The following is a 12,083-nucleotide window of genomic DNA, read 5'->3' as shown; positions in this document are numbered from 1 at the left end:
GGGAAGTGGGAAACCACGGAAAACCACTTCGAGGATGGCTGAGGTGGGAATCGAACCCACCTCTACTCAGTTGACCTCCCGAGGCTGAGTGGACCCCGTTCCAGCCCTCGTACCACTTTTCAAATTTCGTGGCAGAGCCGGGAATCGAACCCGGGCCTCCGGGGGTGGCAGCTAATAACGCTAACCACTACAAGACAGAGGCGGACTATGCTAATTATTAGCAGTAAATATTGCATCGTTACCATCTACCAAAATACGGAACTCTCTCTATTAAGAACATACAGAATATATATAAACAAATAGATACAAACATATAGACATGTAGATAAATAAAAATATATAGCCTATGTGAATCTCATGCTCTCTCACTCAGCTTGCTCCAGAATCGTTCCATGCAAAATATATTTTACACAGATGATAAATTTCAAACAAGTACCGAAATCCATTTAAATTAAATTCCGATATTATGGTAATAGAGAAATCCCATGTAGAATGCAGCAACATAACAACAATGTACGAGACCTAGTTATGACAAATGAAGAGGCCACTTCATTTAGTTTACAACGAGGGCAAATGCGGGATTATGTTTTATCTGCTCGCTGCCCTGTGTACAACACGCTGGGACGCTGCAGTACTTCAATGGCACAAGTCAAATGGCCACTTTCAACTCATACGACTTTATTGATCCTTCTCTAATCGTCAGAAGTATGAGTATATCGCTCAACTCGGCAATATTCTCAATACTATGGACATTATTACTAGATATTTTGACCCTTTCATTCTGTAAATATAAAATGTTCTCGAAATGGAATCTAATGAAAACTGACGAATATCGGTAATGGAACATTCTGCAGCCAAAGAAAATATTATTATTATTATTATTATTATTATTATTATTATTATTATTATTATTATTATTATTAGCAAAGGTTTAACGCCGTACTAACACAGAATTTTGGTGACGATGGAACAGAAAGGATCTAAGACTGGGAAGGAAATGGCCGTTGTCTTAATTAAGGTATAAATTCAGCAGTTGCCTGATGTGAAAATAGGATACTGTACCACGGAAAATTATCTTCTCCCGAAATCAAGTTTTCGACTACGCATTTCGTCCACGTAGCCAACGCGCTTGGTAGAAAAACTGTATACATTTGGAAACATATGATAGCAAACACTTGAGTTTAAGAGCACTGTATTATTATTATTATTATTATTATTATTATTATTATTATTATTATTATTATGTAAGTTTCCACAAATCAATGGCTTAGCCAAGATGAAACATTCGAACTGGATGCTCTGCCGCAAGGCAACTCTGAGTCAGAATGTCCGATCAGTTATCCCCTGGCTTAGCGCTTGGGGCATCGATTAGGTGGCCAGTGTCCAGCAACGGATAAAGTATAGCGGCCTTAGGATCTCATAGCAGCTGAGATATGCGCAGGGCAGCAATGTGTTTTTGTCACTTTTCATGCCTCTTACTCTCCTTTCCCTGATTTTCCCTTTCCAACGTACCTTAGTTCGCATCCTTCTGATCCGATTCGACTGTATAAACATCAACGGTTAGGGCGTCCTTCACTTAGCTATTTAATATCCTTCTCCAACAGGTCAAAAATTGTTCCTCTTCAGTGATTATTGGAGGTGATTCATAGTCTTATCAGGCTCATTAATTCTTTAAGCCAAAACAAAAAAATAAAAAATAAGCATAAACCATGGCACTACAGCCCTTTAAGGGCCTTGGCCTACCAAGCGACCGCTGCTCTACCCGAAGGACTGCAGATTACGAGGTGTCGTGTGGTCAGCACGACGAATCCTCTCGGTCGTTATTCTTGGCTTCCGAGAACGGGGCCGCTATCTCACCGTCAGACAGCTCCTCAATTTCTAATCACGTAGGCTGAGTGGACCTCGAGCCAGCCCTCAGGTCCAGGTAAAAATCCCCGACCTGGCCGGGAATCGAACCAGGGGCCTCCGGGTAAAAGGCAGGCACGCTACCCCTGCACCGCGGGGCGGTTGATTAAAGTTTCAGGGAGGTGTACCATGTCACAGTGATTTTTGTTTTTGTGACGTGAGTTTAATAGCACTGTATTATTTTAAGATAGTTGGAAAATGAATTATCATTGTTGTTGATTCTGCTACATATTGATGCTATGTTTCATTACGGGAGTTAGCTGCTAGAATGGCATTTTCTAAATTTTTCGTACCACGCTCCTTTTCTTGTTACTCGTAAGGAAACTGACCGTCATTTTCGAGGTTGTGTCAGAAGGTAGATAAAATTTCCGACATCAGGAATGCGAAAAGCTCACCATAGAACTCCGGGCAGTGTTGAATAATTGTCTGTGATACCCAGCTCCGAGTTCCCAGCATTCACGGTGCAGTTGAACCTCGTTGAGCACACAACTTGTTGGTAGTTCCCCTGAAACCGAGTAAGGAAGCAAGCAAGCCGCCTCTGTAGTGTAGTGGTTAGTGTGATAAGCTTCCACCCCCGGAGGCCCGAGCTCGATTCCCGGCACTGCCACGACATTTCAATAGTGGTACGAGGGCTGGAACCGGGTAAAGTAAGTCTAGGGAGGCCAAAGGAGTAGAAGCCATCCTCGAAGTGATTTTCCGTGGTTTCCCCACTTCTCCTCCAGGCAAATGCCGGGATGGTATCTCACTTAAGGCCACAGCCTATTCCTTCCCTCTTCCTTGCCTATCCCTTCCAATCTTCCGATCTCCAACAAGGCCCCTGTTTAGCATAGCAGGTGAGACCATCTGGGCGAGGTACTGGTACTCCTCCCGAGTTGAATCCCCCCGATCCAAAGTCTCACGCTCTAGGACACTGTACTTGAGGCAGTAGAGGTGGGAACCCTCGCTGAGTCCGAGGAAAAACCAACTCTGGAGAGTAAACAGATTAAGAAAAGATTAAATAAAGAAGCAAACATGCGGTTTTATATGACTATTGATCGTCAATAATGGAACACCGGGCATTTTCATGCAGTCCAAATCACATGGATGTGACTTATAATTCCAACTGTTTGCCGTACTTCTGGTACAAAATACATAGCCTAGTTGACAATGTTATTTTTAGAACTCATGTACCGAATAAGCATGTATGCACCATAGGTCCGCAATGTTCAAAACTTCATTTTAAGTGTTATATTCCCTGACTTCCTTGAAATGAAAACAAATCAAAATAAAATAACACCGGGAGGAAAAAGTTAGCGACCTATTCTCGGCATGTTTCCGCAGCTACCTTCGAGAGTATGGTTACTTCCAGCATTTTTCAGATTCGTGTCAATACAGTACTAGAATAATAAAACATCACAGCCGGGCTGAGTGGCTCAGACGGTTGAGGCGCTGGCCTTCTGACCCCAACTTGGCAAGTTCGATCCTGGCTCAGTCCGATGGTATTTGAAGGTGCTCAAATAGTCAGCCTCGACGTCTCCAAAAATCGTTAGAAGAGTAGATATTGGGACGTAAAAATAATATCAGTATTATTGACTACAAAACTTCACATCTATCTACCTTAACTCTAGGGGTCCGCTGGCTGTCATATATTTATTTCGCCAATTTTTTTATATATTTATCCTTTTTAGATCAACCCGAAATCATATCAGTAGTTTTTAGGTTTTGGGCACTAATAGACTCCTGAACAAGATAGTATGACCACATTTGAAATGGCTTTCCATGGCGTTCTCAAGTCAGACCTAGGAACATAATATTAATTTGTTTAGATATCTTCCTACAATATTTGCAGACTGTCATTAGGACACAGAGTACCATAACCTTTTATTAAGTTAAAGGAGAACAGGGTAGCTTCAAGGGGGTCGTTAAGATCTACTGCGTAGTTGGAAAGAACGTGAACCGGGTATATGAGCATTAGAGCGTTGGTCGAACTGATAGGTGATATTTTTTCTATGCCTTTTGCTCGATACAGTGAAACATAGGGGAAATATCAGTGGTAGTCAAGTGGAAATTTATGTAATTTGAAAATCTTACGTCGATATCTCGTACCGTTGTAATTTTGCTGCCGAAGTATGCCAATCAGATCGCTTCGTGGGCGAATTCAGATAGGCTTTACGAGGCGGTGTTGCTAAATCTGTACGTGGCTTATGACAAGCTTGGGAGCGCTAATAGAAGAAATACAGTTCTCCAGGGGAGGAACTTGAACAAGGACCTCCCTGCTGATAGGTTCACCCCATAGCTACAGCCCTGCGCGGATACACAAAATAATATCCGCATTCACACTTCCTTCACCCGCACCCGCTTCAGCGAATTGTTATCCGCGGATATTGTAAATATTTAACTGCAGTATATTAAACCCAAGGTACTGAAACTAATAGATCTGTTAACATAATACAATAGGCCTGACACCTGGCACGCGAACCCCTACAGTTTTAGGTTTATGAGAGATTTCCTCTTGTGACAACTACCGACTTACTGACCTTCGTTCCTTCCTTCCATTAATTGCAGGCAGGAGTCAGGTAGGCTTAAGTCAGATTTACGGCTTTATGGTCTCAAGGTTCTTTATACATCACGATTCTCCCATACCACTGTCAAAGGTCGCCTAATCACAAGCAAAAATAAGAGAACACCTGAGTGAAAATCAATAAACGTCATTATTTAGAAATTATCAGCAAAATTATCCGCACTGACATACAGTTTGTATCCGCGGATATCCGCATCCGTGCAGGGCTCTTACCCATAGCAAGCACGCTATGGTGGTATTGGCTGAAACTCACTGTGTGTTAGTGTTTGATTCTCGGCAAGGCTCTCAAGGCCGACCAAGCCACGTGCAGATTTAGCAACACCGCCTCGTAAAGCCCATTTGAATTCATCCCCGAAGTGATCTGATTGGCTAACTTCAACAGCTGATAAAATTACACCGGCGCGAGATATCGATGTAATTTTTTTTCAAATTACTAATTAGAATCATCAACGCTTAAAACTCATATACTCGGTTCAAGTTCTTAAAGACCACTCTATATAGGTGTGGTTTCTGAAGAAAGTTATCGACCCCTTTAATGCGGTTGCCACAACTGAGTTGAGACGGTCAGTCAGTATTTAGTCCAAATCTCTTCAAGACGTTCACAAGTAGCCGGGGAATGATCCCTCAAGAAACAATCATGAGGCCAATGATGATCATAGACTCAAGCATGTATTTCTCTTTGCAGTAAGGTAAATGAAATGGCGTGTGGCTTTTAGTGCCGGGAGTGATTTGGACTAAATACTGACTGACCGTCTCAACTCAGTTGTGGCAACCGCATTAAAGGAGTCGATAAATTTCTTCAGAAACCACAACTATATAGAGTGGTCTTTAACAACGTCTTTTGAATTTACACCCGTAGGCGACCTGCGCGTCGTGATGAGGATGAAATGATGAAGCAGACGACACATACACCCAGCCCTCGTGTCAGCGAAATTAACCAATTATGGTTAAAATTCCTGACCTCGCCGGGAATCGAACCCGGGGCTCCTGTGGCCAAAGGCAAGCACGCTAACCATTTAGCCATGGAGGCGGACTGCAGTGAGGTACTGTGGTTTATTATATATGTATCTTAAAGGAGGGTTTTTTTCTAGTTGTTTTACGTCGCACCGACACAGATAGGTCTTACGGCGACGATGGGACAGGAAAGGGCTAGGAGTGGGAAGAAAGCGGCCGTGGCCTTAATTAAGGTACAGCCCCAGCATTTGTCTGGTGTGAAAATGGGAAACCACGGAAAACCATTTTCAGGGCTGCCGACAGTGGGATTCGAACCTACTATCTCCCGAATACTGGATACTGGGCGCACTTAAGCGACTGCAGCTATCGAGCTCGGTAAAGAAGTCTATGGTCGCTTTCTCATTGCAAAGTACATCACAAAAACATAAGTTTTCTGACGAAATTACACAGGACACGGTAGTGAAAACTGTTAGGTCACCATAAACCCCTTTAAAAATGTTTACAGAAAAATACTGTATTCTGAGGGAAATGCTTCATCATACTTTCTCGTGGTGATCTTCTTGAGTTCATACCAGTAGTAAATTGATGTTTTGTTCAAAATTCGAAGGTGAATGTTAATTTTTCTATTCATTAAAACACTGCAGGACATCTGACACGCTACACAAGGGTGGAACATCTAGTCCTTGTATTACTCAACGTGGCGCACAGACAGCCAATCACCAGGTAACACGATTAAAGCGTGTTCTCCACGTGAACTAGCTAATCCCAGCTCAGTGACGCCCGAAGGTAAAGCAGTTTCCAGCAGCATGGGATAGCGGAACTCAGGTGGACAATACTCCACCGCAAGTAAGCTTAGAGGATCTGAAATTCAGTGTTAAAGGAGGAAGGGATTTTACCAGGATCTCTCCCGCAAAAAGAAAAGTTCAATGCAACAAAGCAAAGAAAAAAGACATAATAATAATGATTGTAATACTAGTAATAATACGTATATAACAAAGAGTCCATCCCTCAAAATACAAAAATTCGACATCATCAAACTGTAATTAGATCTGAAGCATTATATGCTGTGGAATGATTAACACTTCGAACGCATAGTCTGCTGGGAAACCTTGTAATTAAGGAAAGGAGGATTATCCGGAATATTCTTGGTCCAGATCTCAAAGAAGGTATTTACAGATTTCGGAGCAACTTAGAAATATACACTCACACTGAAAAGATATTAAACGTAATCCGGAAAGGAAGGATAATATTTTAAGCTCACCTCTTCAGATTGCCAGCTGAAAGAATCTGTAAACATCTGTTATCCTACTTAGGAAGTCTCAAGACGATTGGTGGAGATCGACAAAGATCTTTTAAAGTATGAAATTCAGACATTCAACTCCCAGCACCACTCACCCACAAACTTATACAGGTTCACCAAGAAGAAGTCCCAACTCGATTGAAGTATGAACATTCTGGTGCATGGAAGAAAGCACACTCCAAAAGGATAAAAACCTGGTGGGCCCAAAAGAAGACAAACAGTTGAGATCTCGCGGTCGTAGGTGGCCCTAACGATGAATGATAATAATAATAATAATAATAATAATAATAATAATAATAATAATAATAATAATAATAATAATAATAAAGATTGATTTTTATCTTCGCATGACAAGGATGGCCGCCTCTTTGGTGTAGTGGTTAGTATGATTAGCTGCCACCCCCGGAGGCCCGGGTTCAATTCCAGGCTCCGCCACGAAATTTGAAAAGTGGTACGATGGCTGGAACGCGATCCACTCAGCCTCGGGAGGTCAACTGAGTAGAAGTGGATTCGATTCCCACCTCAGCCATCCTGGAAGTGGTTTTCCGTGGTTTCCTACTTCTCCAGGCAAATGCTGGGATGATACCTAACTTAAGGTCACGGCCGCTGTGACTTCCCCTCTCGGAGAACAATCATCAAATGAGAAATGCAACCATTCAAGCTAAGGGCGCCAATCTTTAAGTTGAGGACTTAAAGATAAAAATTTATAATCAAGCTTGGACGGACTCTTATCACAGGGGTGGGGTGATAGTGCACTAATCATTAAGCAGGAGAATTAAAAATCAAAAGGCTAATTAAGGCAGATTGATTAAAGTTAACTAGAAAAATACTATTTATTAGATTTAATATAAATGACGACGGTTTAACGAAGACTGAATTTAAACAAAAAAATGAATTTAACAAAAAATTGAATGACTCTACTTCGCGAAAACTTGCAATATCTTTAACTCGCTTGCTCACCATTTAGTCTTGTTCTGCTGGTCCTTGGGAAGCTTCCATCTTTGTAGCGGGAACATCATCGGTCGTCTTTGAGATCTCTTCATCTGCAGCTAAGTACCATTCCTGCCTTGCAAATTGCACCCACCACTAATTGGAAGATGACTTCAAAACTAACACTCCCTATTATGCTTTATCCCATATATTGGAGATAAGCCCTAAGTCATAGTTAGCAGAACCACCTTGGGTTATTTGGAGAGGATACTCAATTAAGAATCCTTCCAACTTTACTGAAAATATTCTCTGAAGTTTCATTTCTATCTAGATTAATACTACCTCTTGACTTAGACTGGTTCAAACCGGTCTTGTAGCCGTGCTGTACGTAATTACTGATGAGAGTGGCTCTACATCCCTCATTCAGAATTTCTAAGTACCACGTCGTGGTAATGAAGTAAAATACTAACGTAGAATCAAACGAAGAAGATCAAGTAGAATGCAGCCGAGTCCAGTAGTAGAGATGAAGCCAAGAGCTCCAGCATGCCCTTTTATAACCTTTACTGGTGCTAATTACAGGTCGCAACACGTGGTCCAATCAGATGACATGTCTCTCCCCACTCCAGATATTATAGTTGACGGGTCTTAACTCTGATATTAACTGTTCTTCTATTGGTCCATTCACTCATTATCCATGGCAACATGACGCTCCTTTCAAAATATAGGCGTTGATTCGTTTGAATAATTCTGGTCGAAATACGGTAGCTTACGTTGGGACGCGTGAACACGTGCTCGCTTTTCCCAGAACTTGATGTCTAAAATTGTCCTTTCTCCCTCCTCGGTGATGTAGCAATATAGAGGAAATCTACTGCAAGTTAATTTTAAACAAATGTCGCAAGAATCTAAGTGAATATTAGAATATTCAGCCCTCGTTTACAAGTCGTAGTTACAAAGTAATGAAATGATAGTGAGCAAATGATTAAACATGAATTATAATACAATTACATACCAAAATAAATATCATGACGTTAAATTCTTGAATTAATTACACATAATAAAATTAACATAATTACACTGTAACGTCTGGAACGTTACATACGCCCCCATGAGTTCTTAACAAATATCACATGAGTTGAGAACTCACACACTTACTCCCACATTGACTTGAAATACCTCTATTACCTGCCCATAACGAGCGACATTATTTTCATACAATTAATTATATCTCACTCTTTCCATCATATCTCTCTTAGACTGCTTACCATTGCGACTGTCTGTTATTTCAGTTCATCTTGAGGTTTCGATGCTAAATTATGCCCAACATGAGCAACTTTTCACTTTTGTAAAAAAAACAAGATTATCCTAGAAAATATAACATAATATATATACAATTCAGATTATAGACTCTGCCGAGTGTCTATCTGTCCTTTTACTCCCCATCTCTCCGACATTCTTTGCTAGATAGCAATAACACATTCTCTTCCAATCTTATACATTAGAAACATGGAAAACACATGATACAAACAATTTACACTTTTATCACTCTTTCGAATGTTTCAACCTTATCTTGAAGCAGGATGTAGTACACTTCACTCGAATACACACGTGATTTAAGCTCACGGTAAAATTATTGCAAGTTAGAAATGCACATACGGAAAAATTAATTATTTGCCGTCGTCAGCTTTAATTAGCCTTCTGTAACATCTCAGAAAACAAATATATAAAATTTCATGGCCTCACATACGGAAAACAGATGATCGATCGTCAATGAACGAGCGTAATTCTACCGCTACACAAACACCTCTCTTGTTTACAAACACAACTAGGAAATACCACCACAATAGAGACGTGAACTCATCCACTCGTAGTCTGACATAACAAGTAGCAACTTCCCCGAGTTACTGACCTATATCTCACAATCCGGTTCAGCCACCTCACACGACAGGTATCTCCTTAAACTACTAATGTTATATGAACCATTCATTACGCTCTCGCCATCCGCTAACTTGTAAGCACAGGGTCCTAGTTTACGATGTACTTTATAAGGGCCTTGATATAACAGAAAAAATTTCTTAGTCACCTTATCCTCACTGTTTGACAACATGGGAACTCTCACCAAAACCATATCACCTACTTCAAAGTTATCCAGTACTTTACGTTTCTGTTGCCTTTTACGTTTATCTCCAGATTTAATCAGGTTCTCCCGTGCCAGTCGTACGTAAAATTCAGCATTACGAGGTGGTTCTTCAGGCAAACCTAACACTCTCACTAGTTCATTCTGAGGCTTACAACCAAAATGAACTTGTGACGGCGTCAATCTCGTGCTTTCATGTTGAACTGCATTGATCCAAGTCTCTATGCGGGATAAATGAGCCACCCAGGCTGTATGCTTATCGGACACTAAGCATCTAAACATGCGAGATAACTCTTTCATAACGCGCTCACACATATTGCCCTGAGGGTATCTAATAGATGAATGAACCTGTGTAATACCTAGCTCTCTAATTATGGACTTCCATTTTTTCGAAATAAATTGCGGTCCACTGTCTGATAATATTCTACGAGGAGTACCTAATTCAGGGATATACTTCTCTTTGATTATACGACTACAAGATTTTCCAGTGGCTTTTCTCATACCGTATAATCTGACTAATTTCGAGAAGGCATCAATAATTACTAAAATATATTGGAAGCCGAACTGTCCCTTTACCACAGGTCCAAATAAATCAGTACACACCAAGTCACCAGGTCTTTCTGAGATTACTGCCTGACGAGGTCCTTCTAAATAGCGGTTAGGAACTTTGCTACGCTGACACAGATCGCAAGTGGAAAGAATTTTTCTTATATCTCTTCCCATCTTGTCCCATATAAAATTCTGTCGGATCTCATACAGAACTTTATTAGCTCCAAAATGTCCTAATTCCTTGTGGATAAACCAAATCAATTCCACACGTAGCGCTTTGGGTACACAAATCCCCCAGAGATCCTCGCCACATTTCCTGGCTAGAAACCCGTTAACCAGTTTGTACATGTGCCTACCATGCGACACAGTGAGCTGCTCTCCTCCCTGAAGTACAGACAAAGGTTCCCGACATTCTTCGTCTACCGACTGTTCAACCAATAGGTTACGTAGTCTATTTAGAGCAGTTTCATTTTCCTTAGACAGACATGTACATATAATAATGCCCTCACGTGGCTCTAGAAGGCTACCTTCTTCGCACAACTTCGGATCACGTGACAATAAATCAGCAAGGACATTATTCTTTCCCTTAATGTGAGTTACCTTAAAATCATACTCTTGTAGGGCGAGTATCCATCTACTAACTCTGGTAGACGATAATTTACACTTGGATACAAAAGAAAGAGCATGATGATCCGTCCTAATTTCAAATTCGGTACCTAAAACATACATCCTAAATTTACTCAGGGAGTATACGATGGCTAAGAATTCAAGTTCCGTTATAGTATAACGCTTTTCAGCAGCACTTAAACCTCTGGAAGCTAAAGACACAATCCCTAAATTACCATCATCATCTACTTGACATAATGCACCAGCGATACCACAGTGAGATGCGTCCGTCAGCAACACATACTTCCTATCGGGCATGGGGTATCTCAAAACAACCGCCTGCCTGAATCCTTCTTTTAATTTTAGGAAAGCTCTATCATGATCTTGTGTCCATTCCCACTTACTGCCAGCTTTCAATAGTTCTCTAAATGGCTCTAGTAAGTTACCAAATCTCACTACAAATCGTCTGAAAAAATTACATACACCAATATACGATCTGAGCTCCTTAATATTTCTAGGTGTCGTAGTATTCAGTATTTTTTCAATTCTTGTGCTCTCAGGCGTCACTCCCATTGCCGATACACGGTGCCCCAAAAAAGTCACCTCTCGTCTACTGAAAACACATTTGTCAAGTTTCAGAGTAAAACCAGCATACTCTAATTTAGAAAAAACCCTCTCCAAGTGGTCCAAGTGCTCTTCAAAGGTACTAGATCCTATAACCAAATCATCGATATAAATAGTAGCATAATCTCCAGTATCGTCTCCCAAGGCAATACTAAGTGCGCGAATAAGAGCTGCCGAACTCGTACGGGTCCCAAAAGGAACACGCCTAAATTGGTACAAACTATGCTTATAGCTGAAAGCAGTAAGAGGCCTGTCTTCTGATCTTAAAGGTATCTGCCAAAAACTACTCCTAAGATCTAACGTAGAAAACCATCTCTGTATCAACTCTTCAATGGTTTGTGATCTCAACTGATCAGCACCAATACGTCGGTTCATCTCCCTGCCATCAATACACAAACGTATTGATCCATCAGACTTAGGCACAACAATTAAGGGATTAACATATTGACTGTTTGATAATTCAATCACATCGTCTGCTAACATAGCTTGAATTTGATCCTCTACGGCTTTTGCATATTTGT

The 12,083-nt window shown here is 40.9% G+C and overlaps 1 protein-coding gene across 2 annotated transcripts in view; it reads right to left on the bottom strand.

The window, feature by feature from the left end:
• Positions 1 to 12,083, bottom strand: part of LOC136885364 (uncharacterized) — a 1,248,630-nt gene that overhangs the window by 182,955 nt on the left and 1,053,592 nt on the right. The gene's annotated exons all lie outside the window — the stretch shown is intronic.

Source organism: Anabrus simplex, chromosome 1 (genome assembly GCF_040414725.1).
Source record: "Anabrus simplex isolate iqAnaSimp1 chromosome 1, ASM4041472v1, whole genome shotgun sequence".
Classification (NCBI taxonomy): Eukaryota; Metazoa; Arthropoda; class Insecta; order Orthoptera; family Tettigoniidae; genus Anabrus; species Anabrus simplex.
The sequence above is the reverse complement of the archived record's forward strand: the minus strand, read 5'-3'. Positions and strand labels throughout refer to the sequence as shown.